General features: G+C 36.8%; 1 long non-coding RNA gene across 1 annotated transcript; it reads left to right on the top strand.

The window, feature by feature from the left end:
• Positions 1-11,455: 11,455 nt before the first annotated feature.
• On the top strand, positions 11,456-13,067 carry LOC126371011 (uncharacterized). The gene is made up of 2 exons (XR_007566935.1): positions 11,456-11,562; positions 11,763-13,067. It is a non-coding gene; the product is annotated as an uncharacterized LOC126371011 (long non-coding RNA).
• The last annotated feature ends 12,606 nt before the right edge of the window (positions 13,068-25,673 follow it).

The following is a 25,673-nucleotide window of genomic DNA, read 5'->3' as shown; positions in this document are numbered from 1 at the left end:
AGACCAATTGCTTCACTTCCTTATAAGACACGTTCGCCTTCTCTTTAATCTGATCCATGTAAGCTCTTCTTGGTCTTCCCCTTTCTCTCTTTCCCTTCTATGATGTTTTTAATAAATTCGATTCGATTTGTTTTTGTATTTTTTGGTTTTTCATATAAATATACCAGACATCCTCCTCCCCTTGGACTCCCTCTGGTTGATTGAGGGGAGGCCTGTGCCCAGCAGTGGGACGTACATAGGCTGTTCATGTGTGTATACTAGACATAAAGTAATAAATATATTTTATATCCTTTACTTATAACAAATCTTGGCCTTCAAGCCCCGCTAACCAGAACCTTAATAAAAAAAAAAAATAATTAAAAAGTTTATTTAGGTAAAATCTACGACACATATACATTCCTACCTACCTACCAAACAAACATACCACCTATCTATACCTATATTATACATACCTTCAAAGTATATAATTCTTTTTATAATAAAATCTTAGATATTGGTGTGTTTCATGATCGGTATAATAAAAAAATTGTATAATAAAAAAATTCAAGTATATATAAAGCTCAACATATATTAATTACTTATATTTACCTAATATGTCCGAAAAAGTAAGATGATTCCGTGCTTCGGAGGGCACGTTAAGTCGTTGGTCTCGGCTATTAGCAGTAAAAACACCTCCACCAACCCGCACTGGAGCAGCGTGGTGAAGTATGCTCCATACCCCCTCCGGTTGATTGAGGGGAGGCCTGTGCCCAGCAGTGGGACGTATATAGGCTGTTTATGTTTTATGTTTATTAACCAATACCGAAGGTAGCAGAAAGATATGTTCTTCCAACTCGTGGTTCCGCTTTATAATCTTTTATTATCATATTTATATTATTAAATATTCTTAATCTTAACATTAATGTTCCATTTTATTTTTATTTCATCTTTTTTATTTTATTATTGTATTTATTTTAGGCAGCGTGGTGGAGTATGCTCCATACCCCCTCCGGTTGATTGAGGGGAGGCCTGTGCCCATCAGTGGGACGTATATAGGCAGTTTATGTATGTTTATGTACCTAATATGTTACTAATTTCTAATTTTTAAGTTTGCTGTGTAATTTTAATTTTACTTTATTTTTAAGTACTAACCCTTAAATTGTATAGGTTTTGTACGCCGTAATTTTCAAATATATAATAAGTAAATTCATTTTGCTTTGGCTTGATTGAACATTCATAGTCCGAGGAACTGGTCCGGCCATTAAACTTATCATATTCGTTGAACTTTGGTGCAGAAATTAGATTTAAGTGATGCACCCAACGACGCTTTTCATAGAGTCATAAAATATGCATCACGAACTCTGCTTTACTAAAAGTTGAAATTAATATGTTAGTCAGATAAGCAGAAACTAGGACTTCGTTTTAACCATATCGTAATAGTTTTAAATAGTTAATTAGTTTGTTGTGTATTTTGTTTATTTATTTATTCATTGTTGTTTATTCTTCGTCTCTGGGTTGTGAGGTCAATCAGAAATCAGAATCATTTATTCAACGTAATTATCATGGATAAACTTGTTGAAGGTCAATGTAACATTTTTGAATTTACGTCATTTCGCAAGGTGTTATGGCTGAGAAGAAGAAATGACAAGAAACTGCAACAGCAACACATCTTTTAAAAACCAATGAGGATATACATTACAAGTTATTTAATAACTAGAGGAACACATTCAATACCAGACATTTTTATCATTTAGGTAGTCATTAATCTTATAATAAGCTTTTTTACATAAAGTAAGCTTCACGTGAGCTTTAAATTTATTTTCTGACAAATTTAAAATATTATCTGGTATTTTATTGTAAAAACGTATACATAACCCCAAAAAAGATGAATTTAATTCGTACTGTTATTTATTATGTTCCAAAAATAATTAATTTAATAATGTTATTAATGAAATAGGACTTAAAAATGACTTAAAAAGACTATAAAGAAACATAATTTCTTTGAATAAATTTACAAAAAGTTTTCAATTTATATACAGTAGGTACTCAATCAAAAAGCTCAATTAAAAATACTCCCTTTTATCACCTCTCGACCGAATGTGCCCATCACGCTCGCAGCGTTGCCCCGTTGGATGGCGAGAGAAATATGCTGCGCTAAGAAATGCCCGGACCGGGAGTCGCCACCCTGCTCCCTTAGCCGCTTACCCACCTCTCTGATAAAGCGCTTCGCTTCAGAACCCCAAGTCCCCGCCGTTTCGACGGCAATTTAATTTACTTAATCTAGAATTTTGAATAGCAATTTTATGTTTATTTCTTGTATTGTAAGTATGCCTTTCACAGTTTCTCGGAAGGAGAGATAAGTTTTTACGTACATACATAATTTTTCATATATATATTGACTTGCGACCGTCAGTATATTTATTTCTTTAAACAGCTCCCTCAAAGAGTCCCGACAACGCAGCTTATAAATAGCGCGAACTGCTCTTTTTTGAATGATGAAAATAGTTTCTACATCAGCGGCTCGACCCCACAGCAAAATACCGTAAGACATTATGCTGTGGAAGTAGCTGAAGTAGACAAGTCTAGCAGTGGGTACATCTGTGAGTTGTCGGATCCTTCTGACGGCATATGCTGCTGAACTTAGCTTGCCCGCTAGTGATACAATATGTGGGCCCCATTGAAGTTTTGAATCTACAGTAATTCCTAAGAAAACTGTGTGTTCAACAAAGTCTAGTTTCTCGTCGTTAATTTTAATGTTATTATTTACTTTCTTTACGTTTGGTAGAACAAATTTAATACACTTCGTTTTCTTAGCATTTAGAACTAGGTTATTTACTGTAAACCAGCTTAGAACCTGCGACACAGCGCTGTTTGCTTCGTCAAATTCCTCTAACTTTCTGTCGATTTTAAATATAAGAGAAGTGTCAATGAACGACCTTATCAACCCGTGTATCAGAGTACCTATTGTCAGTCCTTAACAGAGAATGTTAGAGTTACTATTGAACCGCTAAACGCTGACATGGATCATGTAACGATTACATACTTAAGTAATTAGTAACTGGGATTGGCTGTTTAACAAGCCATCCACAGACCATCTTCCTTTATGACAGCCGCCGGTAATCAGCCTGAAATGTCCTCGAGAAATAAAAAGGCCACATAAAAACAATTCATTATAAAAAAAGCAATATTACTATTTAACGTAATTTGTTTGCATTGCTTACTTTTATTTGCGCAAATGTCAAATTGCAATATTACTTTTATAGATGAAAATTGCTTCGATGTGGCCTTTATCACATCCTAAGGGATCGCAAAGTGATTTTTATATGTCTCCACCGGGAATCGACATTGGGTCCTCCAGAGAGACCTACGCTTTAACCGCTAGACCACGGAGGCCGTGTGGTCGTACTATACAGCCTTACTGCAAGTTATCTACTAAACTAGGATACCCTATGTTTTAGGTCTCTAGGTTTCTAGCCCTCTACATACATACAAAGAGTCACGCCAATTTCCCATCGCATCCTGACACACTATCACACCCCGGACACTTCGTACAAACAACCTCGTTTTCCACAGACACTTCACATTTACATTAACACGCGCAACTGTGCGTGTGACGTCTGAGGGCTGCCAATTACGATACCTAATTCAACTGTCATTACTTACTTAGGTAGACAGTACTTACGCAGTACTTACGAAATATGCTATTATAATAATCAGTAAGGTAAACCTAGCTCAGACGCTGGTGGGGAGCGGGGAGTTGCCGTTCTATACGTAGTATTATTATTCCTTTTTCTATGACACAACCACCATCACTCTACCTCCGGAAAATTTAGTCAATAGTCTAAATTCTGTAAACACCATCTAATTTTATTTTAAGTTATATCTGTCATTTTCTTATCCGCCAAAAAGGAAAGAGACGGGTAATCGACAAGCATTAAATTTATGGAACACACATCAATTTCAAGCATAAATCTAAAACAACCCTTTAAAAAAATTGTAATGGCTAATAAACCTGACAGAATTAAGTTTACAACAGACGTCAAACGGTTTGCATACTAGCGAGATACCTTTTTGGTTCGTACCCGGGTTATTCATTCATTTACTCATTCTTTCTAAAATTAAGAGCTGTCAATCATCCGTCCCTTTCCTTTTCGGCGGATAAGGTAATGACACGTATAACATAAAGTAAAATTAAGAGGTGTCTGCAGGAATCGGGGCCAATTATTTTAATTTATTTTGACCTCAGATAATGGTATTTTTTTGTTTATTCTATGACAATAGGAAACAAGGACCACGTCAGTCACTTACAGATTATCAAAGGTCTGTGTGTACTGGATAGGCTAGGGCGAACCGCAATGCATCCAATCAGTGCGGCGTGTCCTATGGGATGCGCAAGCTCTGATGAGAGCTAACAGACAAACATTTGTATGATGAATGGAAATCAACGCTCACTTCTAAAATTTGAAATTGGATTTCCAAATTTGAATTTATAATTTGGAGGATGTGTTATATGGTCAATCGTGTTGTTGATTGATAGAAATGTGTTTTTTATTATTATGCTTTTTTAGAAAATACAACGAAATTACGTCTAGCTTCTTTACTTCAACCTCTTTATAAAGATAGTATAATAGGTTTAGAACTATTCAAATCAGTTACTTTTTACTAATCGTCAGAACACGAAATTACTATGAAATTTTTATGAAAAAGCACAGTGTGACGTCATAGTTAAAACGTCGAACGTAGAAATATGTGATCATTTTTTGTCAGTTTTAGATCTGTCTTTATTTAGCAATCATAATTTTGTAATTTATCTTTGACCTAGGAAGTACCCAAATATGGGTGTTTTTAACATACATACATACATAAACTCACGCCTATTTCCCATCGGGGTAAGCAGAGACTATAGAATTCCATTTGCTTCGATCCTGACACACTTCTCTTGCTTCCTCCACATTCATCAATCGCTTCATACACGCACGCCATCGACGGGTGTCTTTAAAATACCTATGTACTTTTTGTCATTGTAGATTTGCCGCAAATTGCATACACTACTTGGCCGAACAAATGGAGAGCACTAAGGGCTGTCACCCGGTATAACATTTAAGACAACAGGTTAACTAAACTAACTTTGTTAATTAAAGTTAGTCAAAAGTTTAATCTATTTTCTCAATAAAGATCTTTGCTTTTGACTTGAATTGATCTATAGATTGAGAGAGCGTCTATCTAGGTAGCCATATAACTATGACGACAAATGAAAGGGATATACGATGTGAAAGGGAGAAAGAGGGTATGTGTCAGACACTGAAATCACAATCCCACATGCATGATTATAGCTTTGAAATCAGAATATCCTCTAACAGAAATCTGTATTCGCGTATACGGTATGAGTTAAACAGGTACAGAGTCTGTGAATGCACTTGTCAGATTGCGCGGTGTACTCTCAGTTAAATCCACTCGCACATTTCTAAATGTTTGCCGCGGTACAATGCGTGTAGGTAACAGAAATGTACCTTTGATATTACGGGTATCGAGACATGTTTGGAGTAGAGATAAAACCGTTTAAAAACGATTCGAAATTTGAACGAGGTTTTTTGGAGTGCTTTGAATTCAAAAAGAATAAATAACTATTTTGTTTTTCTCTCCAACACTTTTGTTCTCTATTCAAAAACTCCCTTTCTTTCACACTCGTAAAAGCATTGCAATTTGTCAGCAAGTTTTTGTGTTGGAACATGTCTTCCGAGCAATTGGTTGCGTGCGTATGGAAGTGGGTCAGACAGTCTTGTTCTTAGTCGGGTCACGAATTCATTGAAGAGAAGACACTTGACAAGCCGTAAAGAGATCTTTCTTTCCATCGTTTCAGGATTTAGTGACTATTTGCTTGAGAGGCCATGTATAAACCCCCCGTTTATGTTGATAGGCAGTTTATTGGAAACTAACGAAGCCCTATAACTTTGTTTGTAAAAAGTGTCACGGAGTTTATTTGCAATAAAACAAACATTTCTTCACCTACCAATATAAGTTGAGCTATATTGTACTTTAAACGCGTGGGTACTGTTAGATACAAAATAATCGATTGACCTAATATCGATATCACTAATGAACGTCACAACACTAGCGTAGCGAAATCAAATTCTTACTGCGCATTGTGATTATTGTAAAATGTTATCTGTATTGTATTGAAATGTAGTCATTAATTAAAATGAACTGGTCGTACTGTTTAATAGTACATACATAAATCAGATACCTATGTAGGTATCAGTATAGAAATTGCAGTTTTTGTCCGAATAATCTTCATTGCAAAGGAGTTATTATTTGACATGGGCTTTTGAAGGGAGTTTTATAAATGTTTATTATCCGATATTAGGTTAAAAACAAGGTAAATTGAATTTAAACATTTGAAAAAGCAATAGATTTTGCTTAATGTTTACTTTATTACAATTTGTTTAACATTTAAACATATCCGGTCAATAATGTCTGCTACAAGGGTCGAGTAGGTAAAGAAAGATTTGTCGGTAAGTATGTACATACCTCAATATCTATCTACTTTCCATTTACAAATCTCCAGCACTTCAAAGCTAAAGTAAATGTACGGCTCGACAAGTTTATTTGAGGCTTTTGTTCGGAGGCTTATAGGAGATGTTAGGCTTTTATTGGTTTGTCAGGGGCGTGCTGGGGAGACGAACATCACAATGTAGAGATGTAACCCCCTGTAAAGGAGGATATTACGAAGTTGACATTTGTTTGTCTGTGTGGGTACCGCGTTGTAAGCTCGCGGAACAAGCTCCTGAAGACGGTGATTAGTGCACTGTCAGCATAGAATAAAGAATAAATACTACGTATAGAACGGTAATTGTCCTCCACCCGCGCCAATTCGTACCGACGCCGAGCTATATTTACCTCACCCCCTCCAGCTCTATGTCTAAATGACCGTAAGACGCTAAAGAGTTAAGTGGAGAGCGCGCAGACGTTCCGTCTCGCTCGCACATACGCTTGAAGGCAAAATACGGTAAGAATGAGATTTTTGTATGGAGTAACCCTTAAGAACAGATCCTAATCTAATCTAGCCTACAGGATCCCAGTGCTGGGCAAAGACCTTCTTACATTTTTCGCGGTCCTGTGCTCACTCCGGCCAGTCCCTGCGAAAAGCGTGCAAGTCGTCGCGCCATCTTTGTCTAACACGATGCCTGTACCCGTCATGAGGCACCCAATGCGTGACGATTAGTGATGTGCCGGATCGTTAAAAATGTATATCCGTGGATACGGATCTGAATACGGATATTTAGTGTAAAGATCCGCGGATACGGATACGGATACGGATCTTTATTTTCTTATTTGATATTATTCTATTGGTGTCGGCGCCCGCGACCTTGAAACGATAGTTGACGTCTTCGCTCGCCGCAACGTCAGGCAGGACACGTTTTAACTTGCATTGCGCGGGTAGTACTTTTGTTTTGGTTATGGTAAAACAATCTGAATGGAATTTTATAGTTTTTTATTTAATAATTCTACTTAATCACCTGAAAAAGTTCAGTAAAAGATCCGCGTGAAAAGTAACGGACACGGATACGGATACGAATTTTTCTTTTATCTCGGATATCCGCGGATACGGATACGGATATTCGGAACATCACTAGTGACGATCCGTGCCCACCGCTCAGGTTGCATGCGACAAACAACACAGGATTCTGCTGAAGAACAGATTAAAATTTATATATTATAAAATAAATACACAGACATGCATCAGCTGCTATGATTTGCTCTCTATCAAAAATACTCTCATCATAAGGGTTCCTTTTTACCGTTTTGATACGGAACCTAAATTATTGCTAGAATATAAATAGTTATAATTCAATTTTGTTTATTCTTTAATATAACAAATCAAAAAACAAAACAAACGAGATCTCATGTTTAATAGTGGCCAAGGTAATAAATCAAGTTTTCTTTCGGTCATATTATACCTAATGAATAGGTACGGCTTACCAGGGTTTGGTTTCCATTTTAATAAGTAAGTACAAGTAATTTCTTTTCCGCTGAGAGCCTCCTACTTGGTTAATTTTCTATATTCTGGAGTTATAGAGCAATGAATAATACTACGTATAGAACGGACATTCTCCGCCCCGCACCAATTTCGTATCGGCGCCGAGCTAGTTTTACCTCACCCCCGCTGGATTTCGCTTTAGTCTAAATGGCCGTAAGTAAATGTTTAACTGTATTATTCTACTAGTAAGTTAAGTTTCCACCGGACTTGATGTATAATTTTATTAACTTTAAGCGAAAAAGTAGTTGTAGTTGTTTAGTTTATTTTTTTAAGGATATTTTATCTCATTGAGCCCTAGGCAGGGCTCGCTGTTAACTGTTTAAATTGTACTTAGTTTGAGTAATAAAGAATTTTATTATTATTATTAAATGAATAAGGGAGTGTACACAGACTGTTTGTCTCGCTTTTACTTACGCGTTAGCTGACACACGGTAAGACTTGATTGAGATATTTGTAGGTCATTATGACAATACATACTAGAAGAAAATTTAAGAAAATTGTATGCCCATAACACAATATAACATAAGCTCGCCACTATATGCCAACTGGGGTAGTCTGAGGTACATCCTTTGCTAGATGAAGCAAGTACTAAGTACCCACACGACATCGATATATCTTTTGTTATGTGATAGAGGGTGAGCCGTATCGTCGTCTGTAATGGTAAAGCCAACAGTGTGTATTTGTGTTTAAGTGTGTGTGTGTGTGTGTCCATACTTAAATAAATAAAAATCGTAACAAAAATCTCACGGAAGACATTAAAGTAAAAGCCTAAAAACGGACCTGTCAGTGTGCTCACATAAATCATGGCGGCCTAGACAATACTAAGCCCTAACCGACCTAGAACATTAATAATATTTTAAAACTCCTTTGTTGCACACAGATTAGTGCCGGGACAAAGAAATTTCATTTGGGATTACCTAGATGGGTTCCCCGGTTTTCTACTACTTCAAGGATTTGTGTAATTATAGTCCTTTTGATGCAACTTGCAATTTAAAGATTGGTGTCGGGTTTTCTACTGCTTGGAAATAGCTTTCAATTTAATATATGAATAATATATATTAGATATGAAACTTATTCGACGGGACTTATTGTGGATTTGCCGAAAATAGCATTAACTACTTGGCCGGACAAATGGGGAGCGCGCACCCGGCACAAAATTTAAGACAACAGGCCTGAGGGTGCCCAGTTGGGTGCGAATTCGGCTCAGGGTATCTGAGAGTATAATACTTGAAAGAATTAATGAGCAAGCTGATTGGTGGCCTCTATGGCTAGAGTAATCGGGTCGTCGGAATCGTATATTGGGTACGTCCTTCGGGCGCCGATACTTTTCAGTACCGTCCCTAAGCGGGACGTATTCTGAAGCCGCAACTACCAGGGGATTTAGATGGTGTGGAGCAGAATCGAAAAACTTTTTGAAGCTAATTTAAGCCATTGGTCAATGATTGAAAGAGATGTAACTATAATTAAAAACTTTTTGATAATTAAAGACTTGAGAATTAAGACTTAAAGAGAATTAAAGACTTTACATGTTGGTTACACGGAAATATTGTTCTACTAAAATACTGTGTAGTGAAAACCGATAATAGATAATATTTTAACCAGAGTAAGATAAGAAATATATGTCGGCGATAGTTATGAATTAAGAAGAGAAATTGATCAAATCGGAAAATAAAATGAAGTTACATCACTTCCGTTATGAAGTTGCATCGCTCCGACGGCAGGTGGCGTACGGCCAGAGCTGAGTGAAGTCGACGGAGTCACTACAGAGTCGTCGTGTCGAGCGGACGTGCACTGCCGTTATAGTCGGGCAGTCTACCGCGAACCATCGTCATGAGCGGACGTGTCGAATAATTACGAGGAGTGCTATAGTCGCTCACCTATAACTTGTAGGGACGTCAAGAAAGTGTGATCGGAAAAGAGCACCTAGCAAGTACGTTCACATGTCCCGATGATTCGGTCCGAATGTTGGAACCATGGGTGGTGGAGGGCCCCTTCGCGCTAACGTCCTTAAGCGCGCTAGATTACGAGAGACTGTATAACCGTTACCAATACCGTGACGTTGCCGTGAGTGTGTACCTTATGCTGTGACTTTATTTAATCGTGATACAAAAACTATGTGGAAGTAAATAAAATGATTGTGATACTGATGACGGCCATTATTGTCTTCTAACGCCCACCCTCCATTCTGATGATGATGTTACGCGACCCGACCCCACTGATATGACATCAGAAGTGGGATTAGTGGACTTGGATGAAGACAACGTGATGTGACGTTCACAACAAGACAATGCAAGTTTCGATTATCACAATCAGAAGAAGATTATGATGAATATCACATTCGTGTGACCACGTGATGAAGATGTAGTGTCCATTGAAGATGGACCTGAATTTGAAGTGACCTGGACCTTGTTAATGATCGGCATCACTACATGCCGTAAGATATGATGGCGCGAACATCACAATATTTCCATACTGTGTGCAGTCGTGTTTGGAAATTATGGTACCTTAACTTGGAAACTGTTATTACGGTGAGTCGTTTTCATACTGGAACCTTATTGTTATTGACTTCATTGCTGGGTGAATTTCCGTTTCTAATAATGAGGAAATTGATTTAAAATTAACTTGGAAATTACTATTTCCCTTTGTTTAAAAAGAAAATTGACGAGACATATTGTGTCAATCCGTGTCAATCACACCGCGTTTTCCAATCTGTTTTCATCATCGTAAAATCTTTGTATTTTGGTCTAAAAATATTTCGAATTGGTGTAGACACGCTTAACCCGCGTGATCAAAGTTGTATTTTCTCACTCCAAGCAAAAAGAAATTAATCATGACATGATAATTGAGTCTCGTTAAATAACGTGTTTTGTTATCTACCGTCATTCATCAAATGTTTCAATATTCAACGTTCTTTATTGAAATCTTTTTAAACTGATTGAAAGAAAATCATGTGAATACGATAATACAGTGAATTCTTTTGTTTCATGTCATAACTTGGTTCGGCAATTGGTGGATTGCTAGCGGGGAAGAAAATGGCGCGGGCTGAGCCGTAGCCGTGTAAAGTGACGACATCATGGCAGCGCGTTGTATACCAGCCGGACTTGCTGCACTGGTGCTGTTGAAGACCTAAACCATGTCACAAGACCAGTGGTTGATCTTTTATTGGAAATTCTTATAAGGCCTGGTGAGTCGTATCTGTTTTACCTGATTTGAAAGATGGGAAGTTTTAATAAGATACAAATGAATATAGTGCAGAAAGTTCTCTTTAGTTAACTTTAGTTAAATTAGAAATCGTAATGAAGTGAAGTAAACATTATGAAGTAAAATGAATTGGATTATGATTAAGTGAAATAGACTTGGAAAAAATGCCTCGAAGCGAATTGCCTTCTGAGTTAAATGTTACTGATTTAGAGAGTGAATAAGATGTTACACGGCACACATACTTTGGTATTGTTATTTTCTCTTTTGTTGTTGTGCTGCATTTCCAGCGTAGTCGTAACTGCAGTCCCGTTAGAGGCTGTTCAGGGCGCGGTGTGCGACTGGAGGTGTGGTGAGTGTGTAGGTCCATGGGGACCTGGTTTTAGTGGTATATGATTACCTTGTGGAAATGACCAATGATGGTCTGTTATGAAAGTGGCAAATGGTTGCCAATGTTATCACCGAGTATTAAGGTGCACTGTGGCTCCAGCGTAGTCGTAACTGCAGTCCCGTTAGAGGCTGTTCAGGGCGCGGTGTGCGACTGGAGGTGTGGTGATTGTTTAGGTCCATGGGGACCTGGTTTTAGTGGTATATGATTACCTTGTTGAGTTGACCAATGATGGTCTGTTATGAAAGTGGCAAATGGTTGCCAATGTTGACTTATCACCGAGTATTTATGTGCCCGTGTATGTGTGTGTAGAATGAACAGTCTAAGATATTTTTTGTTCTTTTGATCATTGTTGTTGTTGATGTTGATTGAGGCATTCTTTCAAATTGTTTACTCTGTGTGGTGATGCACACGGGAAATCCACTTGATGGATATGTGTACTGAAGTCTCATGTAGAGTCGCAAGTAGAGCTCATGTAGAGTCGCAAGTAGAGCTCATGTAGAGTCACAAGTAGAGCTCATGTAGAGTCACAAGTAGAGCTCATGTAGAGTCACAAGTAGAGCTCATGTAGAGTCACAAGTAGAGCTCATGTAGAGTCACAAGTAGAGCTCATGTAGAGTCACAAGTAGAGCTCATGTAGAGTCACAAGTAGAGCTCATGTAGAGTCACAAGTAGAGCTCATGTAGAGTCACAAGTAGAGCTCATGTAGAGTCACAAGTAGAGCTCATGTAGAGTCACAAGTAGAGCTCATGTAGAGTCACAAGTAGAGCTCATATAGAGTCACAAGTAGAGCTCATGTAGAGTCACAAATAGAGCTCGGACGAGTCCTTTATAGAGTCTCATGTCAGGTCAGGAATGACCGAGCGAACTTGGATACTGTGCTGTGGTATATTGTTTCAGATTAACACACGAGGACGTGTGTCACGCAGGATGGCCGTGTCGGCGATAGTTATGAATTAAGAAGAGAAATTGATCAAATCGGAAAATAAAATGAAGTTACATCACTTCCGTTATGAAGTTGCATCGCTCCGACGGCAGGTGGCGTACGGCCAGAGCTGAGTGAAGTCGACGGAGTCACTACAGAGTCGTCGTGTCGAGCGGACGTGCACTGCCGTTATAGTCGGGCAGTCTACCGCGAACCATCGTCATGAGCGGACGTGTCGAATAATTACGAGGAGTGCTATAGTCGCTCACCTATAACTTGTAGGGACGTCAAGAAAGTGTGATCGGAAAAGAGCACCTAGCAAGTACGTTCACATGTCCCGATGATTCGGTCCGAATGTTGGAACCATGGGTGGTGGAGGGCCCCTTCGCGCTAACGTCCTTAAGCGCGCTAGATTACGAGAGACTGTATAACCGTTACCAATACCGTGACGTTGCCGTGAGTGTGTACCTTATGCTGTGACTTTATTTAATCGTGATACAAAAACTATGTGGAAGTAAATAAAATGATTGTGATACTGATGACGGCCATTATTGTCTTCTAACGCCCACCCTCCATTCTGATGATGATGTTACGCGACCCGACCCCACTGATACGACATATATAATATATTTATTATTGTAACCACTCTTTACATTCAAATCAACATAATTAATTTCAGTAAAAATAAACTAAAATCAAATCACTTTGGACTTTGGTGCCCATTTCTTTATTCAAATAATTTTAATTGTGAACGAAATTTTACAAAACAAAGAAACAAAATATTTTCAATTTAAAATATCATTAAATTAATTTTACAATGTTTTGCTTCGTTTAATGTTGGTTGTTAATTAGTTCTTATTGCAATAATTTTCTTAGAGCAATTCCGTAGTTTTCAAGAAACACCCAGAAATGAGAGAAATGGAAAGAAAAGGCCACGTGTTACGGTCAATGGCCTTAATTAGTTCTTTGATGAAACGCGCGGTAATCTCAACAATAATTGCTTTCATTTGCCAATAAGTCCTACGCGAGTCGGGGCCATTTTAATTAGTGAGCGCTTTCATTGCAGCCATTTTTTGCGAAAATGTTTCAAAAACATTATTTACTTACATGTTTTTGTTCGGTATCGACTGCTTCATATATGTTTTATATCTAATCAACAAAACCGTTTTATTTCTAAAAAAATCCGAACAGGGCTATCACGGATATGGCAAAATTGTGGTCCGCCCACAGATTACGAACCCGATGGTATTTTGTTTTATGTTTTCAGTGTTATTAGACCCTGAAACCCGGTGTCAGTAAACGTTATAAATTGGCAAACACGATCACGGTTATTTAATTTTCTTGTTACAATGGAGAGGAGAGCCTGTATAATTAACTATCAAAATTCAGCTCACCGAAAAAACACCTACGGAATAAGAGCGGTGCGACCGTGGTTGTGGACAAGTGTTGTGAATTTGTCACTGGCATAAATAACAGGTATAATATTTACATTATGATCATCTGCCTAGTGTTATCTCGTTTTTACATGGCCCTTCTGCTAATTCCCCTCCCTTTTATTTGGGGGGGCGGGGGGCTAGGTCCATCAGTGGGACCTATAATTGTAAGCTATTTGTGTATCTTAAGATATCTTTACTGCTCGGAGTTTCACAAAAGAAAATGCTTGGTAAATCCAGTATTGGTGGTGATTTTTTTTGTTGACTGATACGATACGCAAGAAATGAAAAGCAGTAACTAAAGTTTTATGTCATTGGTCAGTCAACCTAATACAAATGAAATGGCAAGATAATAAAAGTTTAAAAAAATAAAAAAATACCTTTCCTAAGTTCTTCTGAATAGTGTTTAGGACACAGCCGTGGTCACAACCAAACAGGTTAAATCATTATTGAATACTTAATAACAGTTACATACTAGCTCCACGGATTGCTACTTTTTAAGTGATCCGAGCGTCACTAGGATAGCGGTATAAGCGGAATGACTTTCCGGTCCCACAGGGATCGTAAAAGTCAACGCATGCATTTAATTTCAGGAGTTATTTTACATCGTATACGTGAAACTACACGTGACACTTAATATTTTTTTAGATGAAATATATTTTCGGGTCAAAATTGTGTAGTGTTTTAGCGTCGATAGTGAGCACTTTAGGTTTAGTGCTTTAACAGAGTAATAGAGAATAAGGAACTTTCCAGAAGGTATAGTAAGTAATTTGAATTCTTTCAATAAGAAGAAATGGCGATCAAATCACTTTTGGAAGTTTATTCAAGCAAATAAATGAAAACGCTACGATTTACGTAATATGTTATTAAGAAAAGAAATACTACTTATATCTGATTTAGTAGATAGTTTAACATTGCTAAATATACCCTCTCGCGGCCGAGATTTATTCACAACAACAATTGTTAATCAGTGGGGTTTGGATTTCAAAAGGCTATATCTTACTACTATGTATGTTCTTGAATATGGGAACGTTAAATAATAGGCTAGTTCCTAACTAACCAAATCACTATTTAATAGACGTCAAAATACGAAATTACTATGGAATTTGTGTGCAACCTGATACGTCACAGAAAAACGTCACAAATTGTCGCACTTATTATAAAATTTTTCTTTATTAAAATTGATAAATAAGTAATTTGAAAAAAGAAAACGCTTTTCGTCACTTTAAGATCTGTCTTTGCTTAGTGATAAGAATTTCGTAATTTTTCCGTTACTACCCAATTTTTTTCTTAAAGTGATATCAACGCCATTTCTGTATATTGATAATGAACTAAGAGGAAAACTCCCCACTGTGCTGTAAGTTGGTCATCCTACCAGTGATAAAAAACAAAATTGCTTTTTATACAAATCGATCGATTACGGAACTCAAACATTATCCTCTTAGACGAAGCCCTGAGCCGAGGTTCGCGCCCAACTGGGCACCCTCTGGCTTGTTGTCTTTAATTTGGACCGGGTGAGAGCCCTCAGCGCTTCCCATTTGTCCGGCCAAGTAGTTAATGCCATCTGCGGCAAATCTACAATAATAATAATAAAGATTTATTTTCAGACATTACAATCCATAGGTGTTAGTATTTTTACAATCTTATTCTATTGTTACAATAAGTCACGCCAAAAAAAAGGAACTCAAACATGGCACGAAATTGAATAATTTATAAAAAATCAGCTGATCCGAATATTTATTGCAAATTAAATTCATTAAAACTTCTCAATTATAAATACGTGCTTTATTTATATTTCTTTTTTGTAATAAATAATATTATTAATTGAAATTAAATAATCATGAAAATAAATTATAATTTTAATTCCATTTTGCACGCACAGAATTCGAATTCAATTTTAGAATACATCAATCTAGACATTAGTGAAGGGTGTAGTGACGTAACAGTATAAGCCACAATTATCACATGAGCATAGTAAATTCGATTTTACCACGCCCAGAATCTTAGAATTGAAAATTCAAATTCGATTTTAGAACACAACAGTCCAGACATAAGTCAAGTGTATCGCGTGACGTCACAGTACAAGCCACACAAATCACAGTACGCGCACAGTAAACAGCAACACCTGGAGACGGCTAAGCCCTATGTAAATATGGCAGAGGACTCTGTTTGTTCGCGGCAAACAAACCGGCACGCGCCTGTTTAGACAGCGAATATGGACGACACTACGTGTTTTTTTTATAAATTCATTTATGTGTGGTGGATTATAATAATTATATAAACTCACAGCCGGAGTCCCTAATACGGTGGGCCGAGCCACAAGTAATCAGAAGACAATTTGCTGTCACTGTTTATACCAATTACTCAGATAAATATTGACATTCCCGGAAATATAAGCAGTTGATCGCCTTCTAAATCGAGTACCTATCAATCCATTATCTAATCAAATTTTAATAACGGCCTCCGTGGTCCAGTGGTTACTGATGTATGTAAGTAAGTAGTCGTTTCATGAGCTATGTCAGGGGCCTCTGGCGGCTCAATAGAAACCCTAACACCAGGGTTGATGAGGTGGAGTACCAACCTCATCAACCCATACGATAGAAGAGAAGATCTAATCAAATAATCGTATACACGGAAGCTTATAGACACATAGGTTAACAGTCAAAATGTGTCCCATTTAGTAAAGAAAAGCTTTTCCTGTAATCCGGATATATTACTAACTTTAATATCAAAGTAAAAGATGATAACTTTTACATATAGATTTTTAAATTGAAAATGGAGCAAGCATTACAGTTTGCTCTGGATATTCAAAGTTGCCCTCAGTTATATTCAAGTTTCATGTACAAAATGCATTGTCGACGAGCACCCACTTAAAGTTTTGCGAAACTACCACTTCTTTCGGGAACTATATTAAAATTTTAAAGGCAATTTTGCTTCTGGCTTTTTACATTGTTGTGGCAAAAATTTTATCATATTCGTGTATCAATCATAGATGTGTCGTTAAAGTAGGGATCTTGGAATTGCGTATCTAAAGTGGCTGAAAGTTGTCTCATGATTAATTTTTTTAGTAAGATTATAAACGGCGATTCAGCTCACGACATGTCACGTTGGTCTAACAAAAAGCTCGGTGAGGTTTGGGTATTTACTTCATCTTGCGATGGATGTACCTCTGACACAAAAGAAAGCAAAACATGAAACAGTAGGGCCCTGTGCTGGGAGGTTTTCTGGCCACGTCTTTCCCTCAGCAATACAGCTTTCGATGTGGTAGTATTTTTACAGCTAATTACATACTTAATATGTAATTATTTTTTTGGCCCAAAAACGCTAACTATGTAAGCTAATTTTGAAGAATAAATATTTTTGATATTTTTTTTGCACCCCAGTAGTGTGTTTATGTTTTGTATATTTGCATGTCGCGTGGTAAGTATTACTACAATTCTTACAAATAAAATTTGCACGTATAGGTGACACGCTGTAAGGACACCGCAAAAGCGTACCTACATTATGTGTTTACGGGATCACATTTTTATATTTTCATCATAGACAGGACGTTCAACTACTTTAAAAGTAAGTAAGTATATTAAGAGTAAGTATAGTAAAGCGGTTGAAAAGGCCCAATGAGCGCAAATCGTGCGCCGTACAAGTATAAACAAATACTTCATTACACTCATAAATGAGTAACCTTTAAACATTTACTTACGAAGATTTTAATGATAACTACAATGCAATGACACGATACAATAAGAATTTTTGAAGCTGATCCAAAAACACACAATAAAATGGAACATTTTTAAGTCTGCTATTAGAGAAATAGTTATATCAAAATATTTACTATTTATTTATAAAATATTTTATGTTTTATTTTATTTACCAGGGCACAAACAGAAGTACGATCCTTTCATACACTTTATCGTCTCTCCGTACTAAACTTTTAAGTACTTACTGTGAAGATTATACCCCTTTTGTTATGACTGCTTTAATCCCGGATCTAACATGCCTTGGCTATTCAACAAAAAAATCGGTCCTTCATTCAAATTTGCATGTGAATAGGGGACAGAAAGGAGAGTGCTCTAGACGACTGTCCAAACTTTTTTGTCGACCCTACCCGTGATTAACATAAAATGCTTGTGAAACGGCAATATGCTGACCGCCTCGGCAGATAAGCTGGTTTCCATAAACACGAGATTATATTAAAGTGGCTAAAAGTGTCTTCGGGTCTTTCAGCACTTGCTGATAAACTGATAGTACCATTATCTACTGGATACGTTAATTTATAAATTTCAAAACGGTGATAATAATATATGAATATTCCCATTGAAGAATAATAATCATAAAAAAACCAACTCTTGAGTTTGAAGACCTACTTGCTAAGTTGCTACCTTACATAAATACTCTACTTATTACGTCCCACTGCTGCGCACAGACTTCCCCTCAATCATACGGGAGTATGGAGCATATCCACCATGCTGTTTCAGTGGGGATTGTTGGAAGTTGCTATCTAAACCAGCAATATCCTTTTTAACCCTAAATCTCCTTGCTATCTTAAAGATCGCTTCGTCTTTCATTCTTCCACTCTTACCCGCAACCTCCGTTCATCCAACAATCTGTCTCTAAATATTCCTTCCCATTCCTCAACTTTCTACTCCAAGTCTTTCACGGTGCAAGCTGTCCGTTTGTGGAATTCTCTGCCTGAAAGCATTAGGAGAGCTTCGTCATTGGAGTCCTATAAACGGCAAGTCAAGGCGCATTTCCTTACCTCTATTTCCTCTTCATCTTCATAATCTATCTACTCCTTTTCTTCCATAGTATATGTAGTAGTTTAAGTAGTGATATTTATTTATTATAGCAATTATAATTATGTGTATTATTATTATGTAGTTTATGTAGTCGAAAGTGTATTTATTTTTATATGCACAAGTATTCCCATGCTGCACTATCCCGCTATATTACTTAATATTCAATATCTCCTATACTTAAAGGTTGCCTGGAAGAGATTGCTACTTAGCAATAAGGCCGCCTATTGTACTAATTCTATTTCTCTTTTGTTTTGTATTTTGTTTTTTCCTGTTTGTGCAATAAAGTATTTGTTATGTTATGTTATTCCGTCTTGTTATTTCAAAGAGGGACTTTCCAGGCTACGTTCACCATAAATAATATAGATGGCGTTTTACAGCTTTAATGTGATATTTACCTGTTTCTCATTGCTTGACTACATAATTATTTGAAAATATAATGTAAAATAACTGTTGCTTGATATTTAGATCCCATTATATTTTATATAATTATGTTGCTAGGTACCTAAATTGCTTCTCTTAATTTTGATTAGAATAATAATGGGTGGAAGATGTAATGTGCCTTTGCGCCATCTATAACCTTTTCGAGGAACGTAGCCTGTAATCACGAGTCAAACAACTCTTTCCTCCCGTTAATGTATCCTTCAAATTAAGCAATTTAATATCATAATCTACGTCGAAATGTTTCTATAAAACGCCGGAGTCGGGAGGGAAATGACTTTGAGTTGCCCCTTTTTGCACAAAACGGAATCCTCCAGAGCACCCATTGACCCTTAACGGGGCTTTGAAGTGAAGTTAATTAAATTTCTGCTGCTTACATTACAAAGGAAATTTACATTATGGACGTGCTTGAAAAATATAAATTGATAAACACAGAAAAATGATTTCCTGGCCAGTGAATTACCCATAACGAAATAGGACATCAAATAAGTTTGCGTCAGCGAAAAATTTTGTCATTTTGGCATTTAAGCTGTGGATTTCACTTTATTCGTACGGTTACGATAACTAATATGTATACACTTTGAAACCATGTCACATTCACTTTTTTGACAAGTTAAACAGTCTAATTAAATATCAAATATTATGATAGTGCGACAGGGTTCTAAAGTGGGTACATGAAATTGCTCATGACTGCTCATGCCAGACATGTCGTAAAAGTAGACAAGGTTTATTATAGATATGCCATGTGATTGAACTGACGAGCTGGTGATCTGTTGGTGTTATTTTATTTTAGTGATATTAATTGATACCAGGATTATAATGTTGCACAGGAAACAACATTACATATTATTTTTAATTTTTTTAAAGAACATCTAGGGTCCTGTGCCGAGGTTTTTCTTGCAGCTTCTTTTCCCCGGCTATACAGGTTGTGAGAAGCTGCAGTAGTTTTAGGCGGATGCGACGTTCGTTATGTAAAAATTGACGATTCAAAGTGTAACCATGTTACCTACTGAATATTTTTGAATTTGAATTTGAATATAACAACCTAACTGCCTATCAGATTTCTCTGTTGACTGTCATGTTGATCAGGTGATAAAAAAATATGGGTGTATAGAATGGCATATTAGTTTAACGGCCTTGTAGTCCAGTAGTTGAGAGTTCTGCTCACGATCCGGAGGTCCTGGGTTTGAATCCCGGTGGGGACAAATCACTTTGTGATCCCTATTTTGGTTAGGACATTGCGGGCTGATCACCTGATTGTCCAGAAGTAAGATGATCCGTGCTTCGGAAGGCACGTTGAACCGTTGGTCCCGGTTACTATTTACTGATGTAAGTACGTAGTCGTTACTTGTGTTACTTGAGTTACGTCAAGGGCCTTTAGCGGCTCAATAATAACCCTGACACCAGGGTTAATGAAAATGGTCATCCACCTCACAGCCCATACGATAGAAGAAGTTTAACTATCAATATAATGTCCTGTCAAAGTTTTGAATTATAAATTACAACCGTATGTGTGTCGTGATGAAGATTACCTACTATTACCCATTACAATTTATACTAAGGCTATGAAAGAGAAAACATCATTATGCTCTCTCGAATTTTAATAATATTTATAAACAAGTCTGAAATTCAGCGATGCGTGCGCACTCCGCGTTTCCGCAAACATCGGGGCCATTACTCTGCTGTCTCTCCATTTTTTTGTTGTAAAAGACTAATTATGCCGTTTTTTTATTTGCTAATTAGCCTACTGGTAATTTGCACATTTTGTACGTACCCACTCTGTGCTGGACATTAAACCCATATCAGGTTTCTTTGTGACTGCGCCTGTAAGCACACGCCACAACACAAATTAATTTCAACTCGAGAACAAATGTTTACTCGTTTTACCCAAAAATTGTGGGCCAACCCCTCTATTCTTGGACTTTGAACCATTCTAAACTGCTTTAGGGGTTCGGGTTAATTCTGCGGTCGTAAATATATGTATTATTTTCTTTGTCTCAATGTCGTATTGTTGTTTCAGACATGTTAGGTGTAAAAAGCGAAAGGGGTGTGTTAGGATCGTAGTAAGTGGAATTCCGTGGTCTCTGCCTACCCCAACGGGAAATAGGCGTGATATAACCACAACAATGGCGTCGAGTACAGGAATTGCGTCACTAAAATATTAGGTATATATTAGGTATTCTTTAAAATAAAATAAAAAAAATAAAATAATTGTTTATTGTCATAGAAAAAGATCGACACAACATTGGGTACTACAGCTAGGACACACAAATGCTACAGAAGTATAACCCTGCTACCTGAACTAGGAGACCTGTATCTCAGGAAGCAGTGTTCAGCAATTACATCTTTTATAACATCGGTTTAGGCAGACCATTGTTAAACTGAATTTATTTGACAATAAACTGTGCTTAAATAAGAACAAATAAACATGCATTTTGTATGTTAATTGGGTTTGTGTGTATGTGTATGTGTATATATTAGTGTGTGTGTGTGTTTGTGTGTATCTGTGTGACTGTTTGCGTTAGCCCTACGACTTAAATGTTGTCTTGGGTTCAGAAACTGCTATCATGCTATAAGCAGCTTCCACTAACGCATGTACCTGTGCAATTATGTACGTAATTATAAGGATTTGTGAAAAATAACAGGGCAACTGCGTTAGCAACAAAGCTAGGTTAAGATTTAAATCTATCCATATTATGCAGCGTGATAGTGACATCGTAACGAAAACTTTGAGGAATCATTCAGACCATGATTCCGTGTTGATATCAAGTGGAATTTTCCGTCGCAGAAGTTTGGAATGGAAAATAATTAAAAAAACACCATAACCTTCATGAATTTTCTGTCAGGAAAATTCACTTGATATCAACTCAGAATCATGGTCTGAATCATCCCCCTTAGTATTTGTTACGATGTCACTAATACCCTCTCTATATGTATAGCTACTTGTATGTACCTGTACAGGCTGTATGTAATATCGTAACAAATACTGAGGGGGATGATTCAGGTCATTATTCTGAGTTATCAAGTGGAAATTTCCCTCGTAAAACTATTCGTATTGACAATAATTTAAAAAACTAAAAAAAACAATCATGAATTTTGCGGCGGAAAATTCCACTTGATATTAACTCAGAATCGTCCCTCTCAGTATTCCTTACGATGTCACTAACACCCTGTATTTATATTGTTAATAAACTTTACAGGCTTAATATAATAAACCCTGTCCTAATTTATTTCGCTGAGGTCTTACCTATAGGTACTTGCTGTCACGCTGTTTGAATCGGGCACAGCTCAGGGCAGGAAATTATCATGTTTAAATTAAATAATTTGAACCTTCATAAATAAATTACCATTTCCTGGCGCAAGAAAGAAGTTTCGAATCACTAATTTAATTACTTATATGAAAACGACCTACGCATCCCACTTATTAAAATAATAATAATATATTCTTTTCGTAGTCCTACACCGCCTAGTGGTCAAGTGGTTAGAGTGTTGGGCTCACGATCTGGAGGTCGGAGTTCGATTCCCGACGGGGACATTGTCGAAATTTCTTTGTGAGACTGCTCTTTGTTTGGTGGACATTGCAGTTTCGAAACACTGATTGTCCGGGAAGGTAAGATGATTCCGCGCTTCGGAGGACACGTTATGCCTTTGCTCCCGGCTGTTAGCCATAAATAAACTTTCACCAACTCGCAGTAACCAGCGTGGTGAAGTATGCTTCATACGCAATCCAGTTGATTGAGGGTAGGTCTGTGACCAGCAGTATGGCCTTTAGATATAGGCTGTTTATGTTTTCGGATAGTTCTACACATTCAGATAGATTTTTTTATTATATATTGGACAAATTAAACAGGATCTCAATCCAAAAGTAACCCAAACATCTAAAACATATACGTAAGTATCCTTATAATAGGTATGTGAAAATGAATATTCATATACAGTCGTTAACTGAGGATGAGGCCGCCACAGAGCTATAAAGTATATGTCGAGTGTCTTTTAATGATAGTCGGGTAATAAGGTGCAGGACTAAAGGAAAATCTTGGGTGGCCATGATCCTTGTAAAATAATTTCATATTTTTTATATCCGGTTTGACTATTACCGAACAGAATATTCGGCTGAATAGTCAGTTTCGTGCGAAGAGTGCGTAGTTTTGCAAAAGCCATCTGAGTAAGTGACCAAAGTAATCAGTTGTAACTATTATATGTATTCACTACTTATGTTATATTATATAATATTTCTTTTGGCATTTAATATTTTAACAGAATAACCGAATAATATTATCCTGTTTGACTATTACCGAACCGAATATTCGGCTGAACTAGTCAGTTTCGTGCGAAGAGTGCGAAGTTTTGCTAAAGCCATTTGCACACATCCAATGGTTTTGAGTCCTGCAGACACCTTCTAATTTTATTTAAAGTTATACCTGTTATTTTCTTACCCACCGAAAAGGAAAGAGACGGATGATTGACAGTTGTCAATTTTAAAATGAATGAGTTAATGAATTAATAACCTGGGCGGATCAAATAGGAATCTTGCTGATATTGCTATCCATTTGACGTGTGCTGTCAATTTAATTCTTGAGGTTATTGGTTTTAACGTTTTGAGAGGGTTGTTTATGCCTAACGTTTACCCGTCCTTTTCCTTTTTGACGAAAAAGAAACTGACAGCTATAATTTAAAATAAAATTAGTTGGTGTGTACTGGAATCAGCTATACGAGTATTTTCATAAAATTTTAATAATCTTCGTCACATCGTCGTGAAAGGATTTGAGAATCTATGTTAAAATAATAATACAATATCAATATACTTTGTTGCATAAAAGCACAAATAAATGTAGAATTTCTTATGCCACCGTGATATGGTATAAGGTCGATGATAAATTACAAAATGCTAATCTAGAAAAAGAAGCCAGACAAACACAACTAAAAATCAATCTTATTTTACTTGTCGACTTATATTCGAATTTTATTTCTGAATTAAATAACAATGAGTACGACGTTTGACCGCTTTTATTGATGACGTCACAAGACAGTATTTCCATAAATTATTTCCAACTTCATAGGAAACTTTCGTTTTGACATTTCGTAAAAAGAATCTCATTTGACTAGGTTTTCAAGTAGCGTATATTGTCTATGGCTGTGTCTGAATACGGTCCTGTGTAGTAATCAGGGCTAGTAGCTGTTATATGGGTTCAAGTATCCAGTAATTACATGGTATCTATCACTTTTTTGCTTACTTAGTAGGTTGAGAGGGTCGTTAGGTGACTTGGTTTTTTAATACGAATTTTATGCCAACTAAATTGTTTAGAGGAAAATTGTGAATGCAGTTTTTGTTTTATTAACTTCGACAAGTGAAAAAAAACTGTGGATGAAAGTTAACGTTAGAACCTTTATAATTATTGTAAAATTACATTTATTTTTAAGGGTCCGTAGCCAAAGGATAAAAATCGGGAAACTATTAGGTACTAAGATTCCGCTGTCCGTCCGTCCGTCTGTCACCAGGCTGAACCTATCTCATGAACCGTGATAGTCAGATAGTTGAAATTTTCACAGATAATGTATTATTGTTACCGCTATGACAATAAATACTAAAAAATAGAATAAAATAAATATTTAAGGGGGCTCCCATAAAACAAACGTGATTTTATGTTCGTTTTAGTTCGATAACAATGGCAACAGGTAGACGTTTGAAATATTATTATATTTTCACTTCGAAAATAAATAATTATATTAATATTTCAGGTGGCTCCCATATTTACATTGTACGGAACTCTTCGTGTGCGAGTGCGACTGGCACTTAGCTGGATTTTTATTCCTACTGCTCGTAATTAATATTTGTCTGATAATACTTACGAAACATAAACGAGGTATTTCGATGATATGATAAGTGTATACTTACCCGGGATGGAAAATTAGGCAAAATCTGTACATTAATTAGTACGATTACATAATTCCCAGGATTACGTTGTAAAAGTTTTATTACTCAGGTAACTGGGGTCATATTATCAGGTTTATAACAAGAGTGTAAATTGCTCTGGATGGGTAAATCAAAATAGTTGCGGAGTGGATTTATACCGGGTTAACAGCCCCTGGGCAAACCTTAGGTGCGGTAACCTAGAGGCACCGGGTAAACTTAATTAACGTACCCGCATCAAGTTTCTTTGGATTTACGGGAACATTGTTACCTGCTTCTTACCCTGCTAATCAGGGCTTAGAACCTTGTATTCTTAGAGAAGCTTAAAAATTAAAGCTGCGATGAAATTAGCAGTTTATAGAGACAATGGACCCGATTCCTGCAGACACCTACTAATTTTACTTTAAGTTATACCTGTCATCTTCTTATTCACCGAAAATGAAAGAGATGGATGACTGACAGTCGTAAATTTTAGGAAGAATGAGTAAATGAATGAATAACCCGGGCGAATCAAAAAGTATCTCACTGGTATGCAAACCGTTCGACGTGTGCTGTCAACTTAATTCT

The sequence above is a fragment of the Pectinophora gossypiella genome, chromosome 11 (assembly GCF_024362695.1).
Source record: "Pectinophora gossypiella chromosome 11, ilPecGoss1.1, whole genome shotgun sequence".
NCBI lineage: Eukaryota > Metazoa > Arthropoda > Insecta > Lepidoptera > Gelechiidae > Pectinophora > Pectinophora gossypiella.
The sequence above is the reverse complement of the archived record's forward strand: the minus strand, read 5'-3'. Positions and strand labels throughout refer to the sequence as shown.